Source organism: Rosa rugosa, chromosome 4 (assembly GCF_958449725.1).
Source record: "Rosa rugosa chromosome 4, drRosRugo1.1, whole genome shotgun sequence".
In the NCBI taxonomy this organism is placed as follows: domain Eukaryota; kingdom Viridiplantae; phylum Streptophyta; class Magnoliopsida; order Rosales; family Rosaceae; genus Rosa; species Rosa rugosa.
The window spans coordinates 8,131,531-8,141,792 of NC_084823.1; the positions used below are offsets into that span (position 1 = coordinate 8,131,531).

Genomic DNA, 10,262 nt, shown 5'->3' on the forward strand with positions numbered 1-10,262 from the left:
ATTATTGCCCCCCAATAAAAAGTTATTTGTATTGGGGGGGGGGGGGGGGGAACAAAAGTTTATTGGGGGGCATTGAAAATTTATTAGGATGAATGAGGACAAACCTCCCTAAAATTATACAAATAAAACTTTGATTGAGGAAGAATATGAGGGGATTACATCAATTTAAAATCTTTTATTAGGAGGCAATAAAAGTTTATTTGGAGGAAGGGGGACTAATCTCTCTAAAATTAGACAAATAAAACTTTGATTGAGGAAAAATATGAGGAGATTACATCAATTCAAAACCTTTTATTGGGGTGGGGGGCAATAAAAGTTTTTTTGGGGGGAAAAGGGACTCATCTCCTTAAATTAGAAAAATAAAACTTTGATTGAGGAAGAAGATGAGGAGATTACATTAATTCAAAACATTTTATTGGGAGACAATAAAAGTTTATAGGAATTATTGGGGGGAAATAAAAGTTTATATAGTCTTATTGGGGGGCAATAAAAGTTTATTTGGAGGAATGGGGACTAATCTCCCTAATTTAGACAAATAAAACTTTGATTGAGGAAGAAGCTGACACTACGGGAAAATTAATTATTCACGACGCAAGATTTACGGCGTGCATCAAATGCGTGCCGTGAATGAGTATCATTTACGACATGTATTAAATGCTTGCCGTAAATCTTGCAAATTTTTAAAGAAAATTACGGCATGTTTGTAAAGAACGCCGTAAAATCACACTTTTATTGAAATTTACGGCGTTTTCCCGTTGCACGCTGTGATTTCAGCCCACAAAAAAATTGTCCCATTTATAAAATTGGCCCGTTACGAAACTCAGACTTCTCCCTCGTCTCTCTCACTCTCCTCACAACGTACATTGCTCCGGCCTCGTCTCTCAAAACGCAGTGACCTCCTTCTACCTTCCAGCTCCGGCCTCCTCCTACCTCCCATTGCTCTGGCCTCCTCCGCTCTCCCATTGCTCCGACCACAGTAGGTACTTTCTTCTCTCCCATCCACAACTCTTATGTGATTGTTGCTGAAATTTTCTGTGATTGTTAGCTTCGAAGCTTTGATTTTACATACTTGGTGTTCGATTGTGGTTTTCTATGAGTAATTGCGGTTGATTCTTCAAGTTTTGTTATAGTCATTTCGTCGAACACTTGGTGTGCGTTCCTGATTTTCACTCAGCTCGACTATTTCTCTTTGATTTTGTTCGTCGAGTGTAAGGGTTCACTTCATCTATGCATTTCTGGATTTTGTTCGATGATTTTGTTCAATTTGTTTCAGTTCTTCCTGGTACATTCCTATTTGTGGTTCTGCAAATAATAGCTAGTCTCCCTATGTATATATATATATAGGATCGATTCTTTGAACCTTTTGAAATGCACAAAATCCAAATCTGGACAAAATCCAATCAGATCAGCTCATCTTCATGGTTAGGAGTTAGGACTTAGAGCTAAGTAATGTTCATTAAGCTTCAAACCCTTTTGAGTTTTCTGGACAATTTTGTATGCCTGGTGGTATTGATAGGAGCATAAATGCGACAAATATAATGTGCAATCCTCTACACTTTTCTTAGCTATTTCCTTTAAAAAGTCAGTTTTAACTTTGTTTTCTTTTTAGGTAGTTCGTGGAGTGATTCAAGAGAAATAGAAGCTCAAAGGGAGAAACGAAGCCATGGAACATGAAGTACTGATGCAGAGGACTAATTTTGATCAACCTTTTAGCCAGAAATTACAAGGGAAGTCCACGGAAATCATTGTACAAAACAGTTGCTGCAAAGCAGAAAACTGCAGTTTCAGAATCAGCTTTCTGGGAACGGTTTTGAGGAGCAATTCTTGCGTCATTCCAGTTGTAACTTTGCAGAAAGGGCCAGAAATATTTGAAGACATGATGTTATACTTTAACTAGAGCCAAAGAACTGGTCAGAAGCATCAACGAGACAGCAGGAAATCAAATTCAAAGTAAGGTTCCCGATAAGGCAGAAACTGTCAGCTTTTCACGAAGCTTTTTGGGAGATCTTTTCCGGCGATTTAATTGGAGTTTTTCCAGAAATTTGTTGATCAGTCTAGAAGATATGATGTCATATAATACGTGGGAGTCAAGAACCATCCAGAAACCTGTCAAGTCGAAGTCGTTCCTTGTCCAAGAAGGAAGCTTCAGAGTCAGAAATTGAATCCTAGTCAAAACAGGACAGTTTGGCAGAAATCTTCTATGGAAGGTTATTGCTGCTGAAAATATGAAGGAGAGTCCTAGAATGATTTCTCAAAATTTTGGGAAGATTATTAAGCCTTGAAAATCATTTAATTGTGCACCAATCAGAGTAATTCTCAAGCAACTAGGGAAAAGGAAACTTGGGGGTGCTCCACATATATATAGAGCAGCTGAACACGTTGCAAACTACCACCCTACAGCGCCATCTTCTGCCCTAAACCCTAGCACACAAAGTCTTGAAATTCCCAAGTCCTCCAAGAGCAAGAACCGTGCACACCATCATCCATCTTCATCAAGCCTTGCCGTGTACCATCTTGAGGGGAGTTCTTGCGTTCAAGGCTGCCTAAAAGTGAATTCGTGGCTCTCATCTTCTCTCCTTTACGGTTTTTATTTTCTTGTAAATCAAAACTCATATGTTTTTAGTTGTAAATTTTAAGACGATGTGTGGCTAATCTACTTTGGTTAGGGGCGAGGTTTGAAGCCCCTAAGATATGTTTTTGATTCCTAGTTTCGTGATTGCTTTGTGGTGAAATTGTTTATTTGGTTTTGGTTTACAGATAACTCTTGCATGTTTATGTTTTATGAATGCGCACATAAAATATTATGATCATGTGAGTGGGGCTAGAAATAGGTATTTTAATCTCCTAAACGGTTAATAATGCTTGTTTCAATGGTAGTAAAACCTATAGGACAATAGGTGAAACCAAATAAAAAGGATTGCATGCTAGGTAGGCGTTCCACACTAGTTTTGCATACTTGCTTCGATCAAACTTCCACATGTGATTAATGCTTAGAATGAATTGTTGATAGGATAGCGTTCTATACCTTGATTGTTTATTCTAAAGGCTTAGTAATGGTGCGTTCATCTTGCTTAAGTAATCTAGGGAAGTAATAAGAACTTACGCATGCTTCATGGTTTGTTCTTGATTGAAACCTTTTTCACGACTTAATAATTGAAACTAGGATGATAAATTTGTTTCAAGCATATTTTGGTGGTGGATTTCCGAGTTCCTAACATATTCATCATTATCTTTCAAAACCCTAAATTCAAAATCGTGTTCTTTTCTTTGTTTTCTGTTTATTTTCGTTAAAAACCCAAAAACCCCAAATCAGTTTCGTTTTTAGGATTGCAGTGCCCTCTTCTATCCCCTATTTGTCCCTCCATCTTTCTCTCTTTTCTTTTTGTGTGTGACGTTTTCTTTAGTGTTAGTTTTGTTTTGTTTTGTTTTCTTTTGTGTGATTAATATTGTTACCCTCAATCTCTGGCATTGAACGATCCTTGCTTATCCTTTACTACTGACGACTACATCATTGCAGGGTTAAATTGAGCGTATATTTTGGGCGTATCAGATATTTGGGTTTGAAGCATGATATACTTGGGATACATGGACCCGAACGTGTTTTGGAATTTGGTTTTTGCTTTTGATAGGAGGGCATTGAATATATGGATATAGAGTATATATAGAGTGATAACGTGCCTTCTATGCTTATAAAATCTCTAGGTGTATGCTGATGTGTGTTACAATATTACTATGCACTTCACTGACTCTTTGTTGACTGCCACCAATTGTTCGATACCTTACAGACCATTATCTGTTATGCCACATTATTCATATTAGTAAGGCTGAAGTGTTGCTATCAAGAAACGTGCACGTTAGTACAGAAGCTTCTGGTAATGAAGAACCTCTTATATACATACATTTCTTGTTTCCTGTTGTTCTTTTCTGCTATGACTCTGCTTTCGTTTCTATCTTGGGTTTTTGGTTTTGTAGTCTTTTATATAATGTCATTGTGTAAAGGGTCAGGTACTAAATGTGCGCCTAATAGTTCAACATAAATAGGTTTGAAAGTTGGAACTAATTGCTTGACACAATATATTTTAAGATTTGTATCCACCGTCTGAAACTTATAACTTCTTGTAGTTTGTGTCTAATGCTATAACTACAATATTCATGGCCTCAGTTCTACCAGCAAGAAACACCAAAATTTATCCATACAATAACTTTGGAGGCATATATAATATGATTCGGATATGTATATATGGTGTCTGTTTTAATTCGTGTAAAATTGATGACTAGCTATTTAATTCATGACAACACAAATTCTCATTGAGACTCTGTTTTCATCTTTTTTATATTTTCCCTTTTGTTTTGTTTTGTTTTTTTTTTGTTTTTTGACAAAAATAGCTCATTTTCAGTTTGGCTATAGCGTATTGTATGCTAACAAATACATTGTAGCTCAGTTATAATGGTATGCAGTAAGATGTTCATATTCAGGGCAGGCTAGTTCACCCAATGAAATATAAATGCTTTGTTTTTAGTACAGGTAGTCGTGTTCTCGTATGCCTTTTGCCATAGTGAGAAAAATTGCGTGGCTAGTTGTCGTGACAAAAATTCACTTTTTTCATTTCATTTTTTATGAGAGAAAAAACAAGCATACTGATTACATTCTGTAAATATAAGGATGTATAAACTCCGGATAGAGTGACAGATTATAATCTCTACATAAACAAGAACAGAGAATATGCATAACATAACAACATTGGTCACGCAGTGAAAACCTCAATTGAGATCAAAAACACTGCGGGGCTCTAACTCTTGAGAACCCAATGATTCACTAATCAAAACTGATTACACATTAACTCTGGGATTGCAATGACTGCTGCAATCCTTACTAGACAGACTCACTTAGTTGTTTTACAATCTGTTTTCAACATGGAACAAAACAGAGCAACAAAGAGACTAACTCTTTTACAACCAAAGGATTGAAAATCAAACTATTCTCAATAACTTGAAGAACCCACTACAAGAGAAATTGTCATCGGCGACAACTCAAAGTTGTCGTAAAAAGTCTAAATTTCTCGTTGAATTGAAAATGCGACGACTTTGGGTTGTCACAATCAGTTGTCGCATTATGTGTTTTACTGATTGTCAAAAGCGACTAAATTACACTGTTGTCACTTTTTCAATATGCGACGCAATTGGTTCCTCACATATCACAAATTGTGAGACACACAAGTGTGTTACCAAAAACTATATGCTAGACTTTATATTTGTTACTATTTTTAATATATGAGGCTTCATTTACATTGCATATTCCATATGCGGGGCTTGTATGTTTGTCACATTTTCAATAAGCGACACAATTCGTTCCTCACATATGACATCTTGCGAGACACATAAGTATGTTATAGAATACTATACGCGAGACTTCATGTTTGTTACAATTTCTAATATACGAGGCTTCATTTACATTGCATATTCTGTTTGCAAGGCTTGTATGTTTGACCAAAAATTTATATGCGAGATTTATTTTTGTTGCAAAAAATAACTGTGAGGTTTCATTTTTGTTGCATATATTATTATGTGACACATATACATTTGTTGCAGAAAATTATATGCGAGACTCCTTGTTTGTCTCATATAATTTCGTCAAGGAACCAATTGTGTCGCATATTGAAAAAGCGACAACCGTGTAATTTCATCACTTTTGACAATCAGTAAAACACATTAGGCGACAATTGATTGCGACAACACAAAATTGTCACATTTTCAATTAAGTGAGAAATTTAAATTTTTTACGTCAACATTGACAAATGATATCAGCAACAACCCAAAGTGAAAATTGATATCTATTAGCTAATTTGGATATGAAATTGAATAGAAACCTGAAGCACAAAAAATATGCTTTACATTATAAAATGCATAAGAGGTTCATACACTCTGCATGGCGGATCTTATACATATAATTTCTTATACAAAAAGGGTAACTATCTAAATGGTTTTGAAAAATACTGCTACTAGCTAGCCTGTTACAAGGATGTCTTAAACATTAACATTAACCGACAACTCGTAGAAGTATGGTATTATATATTCTTTCTTTTGATGGATTTCTTCTTAGCCGGATTTCTCTCAAGAGGATTACTCCTTACTCAGATTCGTCTTAAGGAGATTTCTCCTTACTTGGATTTCTCTTGAGATGATTTATCTTCACCTAGATTCACCCTAAGGGGATTACTCCTTACTCTTATTCGTTTTGAGGCGATTTCTCCTCACACGGATTCACCTTGAGGGAATTTCCTATCTCACCCAAATCAACGTACATTGAGAGGTTTCACCTCATTTAGATTCACCTTGCCCAGATTGGCTTTAAGAGATTTCACCTCGAGGTTTTTTTCACAAACATATTGAGCTGCCTCTCTATTAGGCCATTTCCTGCCTCTTTATGAGGGGATTCACCACGGAGATATATTAGATATTTGGGATATATGATATATCTAATATTTTTTATCTTCGCACATATATTTGACGATATTAGAGAAATTTCGTAGAAACGGTAGAAAATAAGATATTTTCCTCTATGATATATCAGTGGGTTGTGAGAAAGTTTAAGTCGTCACATATTCATTAAGCGACAAGCAGTAAAAGTCATTGCTTAATTGGTCTTTTGTGAGAAAATTAAAACTGTCACATAAACATTAACTGACAACTCATACAAGTTTTCGTCCAATTGGTTTTCAGCGAGAGAGTTCAAGTTGTCACACAAACATTAATTGACAACATATAGAAATCGTCACCTAATTCATCTTTTGCAAGAAAATTGCAGTTGTCACATAAACTTTAACCGACAACTAATAGAAGTCGTCGCCTAATTGGTTTTTAGTGAGGAATTTCAAGTTGTCATATAAACAATAAGTGACAACCCGTTGAGGTCGTTGCCTAATTGGCTTTTTGCGAGAAAAATAAAGTTGTTACATAAACATTAACCGACAACTCGTAGAAGTCGTCACCTAATTGAGTTTCAGTGAGGAAATTCAAGTTGTCACATAATCATCAAGCGACTATCTGTAAAAGTCGTCGCCTAATTGGTCTTTTGAGAGAATATTAAAGTTGTCACATAAACATTAAGCGATAACTAGTAGAAGTTGTCGCCTAATTGAGTTTTAGTGAGGAAGTTCAAGTTGTCACATAATCATCAAGCGACTACCTATAAAAGTCGTCGCCTAATTGGTCTTTTGCGAGAACATTCAAGTTGTCACATAAACATTAATAGACAACTCGTAGAAGTCGTCGCCTAATTGAGTTTCAGTGAGGAAATTCAAGTTGTCACATGATCATCAAGCGACTACCTGTAAAAGTCATCGCCTAATTGGTCTTTTGCGAGAACATTAAAGTTGTCACATAAACATTAAGCGATAACTAGTAGAAGTCGTCACCTAATTAGTTTTTAGTAAGGAAATTCAAGTTGTCACATAAACATTAAACGACAACCAGTTAAAGTTGTCGCCCAATTGATTTTCAGCGAGGAAGTTAAGGTTGTCACATAAACATTAACTGACAACTCACAAAAATTGTTGCTAAATCATTCTTCAGTGACAAAAATCCAGTTGTCACATAAGCATTAAGCGACAATTGCCAGAAGTCGTCGCCTAATTAATCTTTTGCAAGGATGTTAAAGTTGTCACAGAAACATTAACTGACAGTTGGTAGAAATTGTTGCCTAATTGACATTTTGTGAGGAATTGGGTGTCGCATAATGTCAAATGGGCAACAACTGTCAATTTGTCACAAATACTTACTTTATGCAACAAATTGGTTGTCGCAGATGGGATCATGTGCGACAACTGAAATTTCCTCGTATTTGTTAAGTTTTTGCAACGAATTTTGGGTTGTCACAATGAAATTCCTCGCTTTTGCTATTTTCTCTTGTAGTGACCACAGAACTCCTATATATATAGGCGGAACAATAACCAAGTTTCTTCAGCTCGGTTGGAGTAAGACCACGAGGTCCAGATGCACTTGCTCGCCACTTCCATCTTAGACAGCAAGGTCTTCATGATTGCATCGAGTGGACAGCAAGACGAGATGGGAACCAATTGCTTCCCACAACCGTGTTCATCATTGGACAGCAAGATGAACAGCAAGACTAGATCGAAATCTCTTCTTTAACAGCAAGGTTTCCATGATGGAAAGATGGAGAACATAGCTGCCATGTCCTTCCCTTTTTTCTTTCGACAGCATGTTCTCCATGAAGGAATTAAGTGGACAGCAAGGAAAAACCTTTTCTTCCCACTTCCGAGTTCATGATTGGACAGCAAGGAGAGATTGAAAGCTGATTTGTGGTTTCCTCCATTCTTCCATGACAGCAAGGTTCTTGTGATAAGAAGGTGGAGAACCAAGCTGCCGGTCTTCTTCCTTTCCTTTTTCATTTACAATAGCAGGCTCTTGCATAAGAAAATACACATGAGAGAGAGAGAGAACCCATGCCGCACTTTTCTTCAGACTTTGTTCAAGCATGCTTAAAAAACATGTTTCCCATATTTGCAAATAAACAACTATGCTCAGAAAACAAAGCTGCTATTCTTTAGCAAAAAGCAAAAAGCATGCTTAAAAAGCAAAGCCAACATCATGCTTGGTCTCCGATCGAGTGCATGTTTAAAAATCAAAGCATCACACATGCTTTCAACAGTTTTTCTCAAGGAATCAAATAAAGTACTTTTGGACTTCACATGGTTAATGTGGAAGAGTTTTGTGGCTGGTGGAATGCCAATACTTTAATACTAACACATTCGTGTTACTTTAGGCTGTCCTCAAGCAGTTTGGGGCTGGAGGATATGGATGTTCAGATAAGTAGTTAGTGATGAGGCAGAACTAGTGCTACATCAGGAACTTGAGAAGCTTTACATATAAACACGTATGCAGAGGATTGTATCTAAATCACTAGTCTATGACTCGATTTAAAACTAAAAACCTTATCTATCCAATCCAAAAGAACTGACTGGCAGACGACTCTAAACTACTCTAAATGCAACGAAAATTTACAGAGACTACCTAGACACACTAAACTAAAGGCTGACAAGGTTTCACAATTTTTGGGGTTTATTTGGTATGTCAAATAAATAAAAGAAAACGAAGAACAGAAAGGTGACGAAAATAAAAGAACTGTTTTTGGGTTTTTATTTTAGGGTTTTGAAATAAATGATAAAAGGCTAGCTAGGAACTACTTCTAACCACTAGACCATGATTACACCTATGATATGTTTACCAACTTGTTTCAATTCATTCGGATATCCTTACCCAAGCTAAGCCAATGATGTGTTGATCTTAACCTATAAATCTTTCTTACTTGGTATGTTAAGAGAATGATGTCTTCAACTTAACTTAGCTTCTAGAATGGAACCTAGAGTGATGTTCTCGCACAGCTCTCACCTAGAAGTCATTAAGGTAAAAAAGATTATGAATAAGGCTAGGTAATTTCGGTACTGATGTTGTCCTAATCTACCTAGATATTGGTTCATAAGAATGGGTCTCAAGTCATTCAATCGCTACTCTAGAATGCATATAGACATGGATGATCATACACACATTCATAGCAATATAACCTAGCATGCTTACTAATGTTGGCCACCACTAACAAACATACAAGATTAATCAATGATAAACCAATGAACCAATAAACAACCAAAATTCAAGAAACATATTAATAAATACCAATATCATAAATTACATCATATCTAGGGCTGAAAGCAGCCCCTAACTATGGAAAACTATTAGCAAGACAAAAGAAATAAAAGAAAACAAGAAAAGAGAGGAAGGAGAGGATGGCGGCAATGGACTGATGTTGTGCGTCCAAAGATGTTTACAATGATGCCCTAGACTCCCTTTTATATAGTTATTGCGTCAAGACTTCTTCTCCTCCAAGAACTAAGGAATTTGATCTCTAATTAAAGAAGGACTTTAATTTAATTCTTCTTCCCTTATAGCTCTAGGAGACAATCTTTCATACTTTGTACTCAGATTCGCGCGCAGCCGGACGTCCTTGTATTAAATCGGTCATAACTTCTTCTAGAAAAATCATATTCACAAACCGTAAAAATATTTGGAAACTAGACATCCGAGGCTTTCTATCAATATAAAGATAATTATCTGGATCATCCTGAGCTGCTCTCAGTACTCTGTCGAAGTTGACTGCTCTGCACAGGCAGATTTCAATCCCTCTTTTGCTTCTTTTCTTGTTCTTTGCTCTAAAATACCTATAAAACATATAAACACAGTAAATAACT

General features: G+C 36.2%; 1 long non-coding RNA gene across 1 annotated transcript; it reads left to right on the forward strand.

The window, feature by feature from the left end:
* The first annotated feature begins 610 nt into the window (after positions 1 to 610).
* On the forward strand, positions 611 to 9,307 carry LOC133707139 (uncharacterized). Its single transcript, XR_009844934.1, has 3 exons — positions 611 to 976; positions 3,786 to 3,872; positions 8,783 to 9,307. It is a non-coding gene; the product is annotated as an uncharacterized LOC133707139 (long non-coding RNA).
* The last annotated feature ends 955 nt before the right edge of the window (positions 9,308 to 10,262 follow it).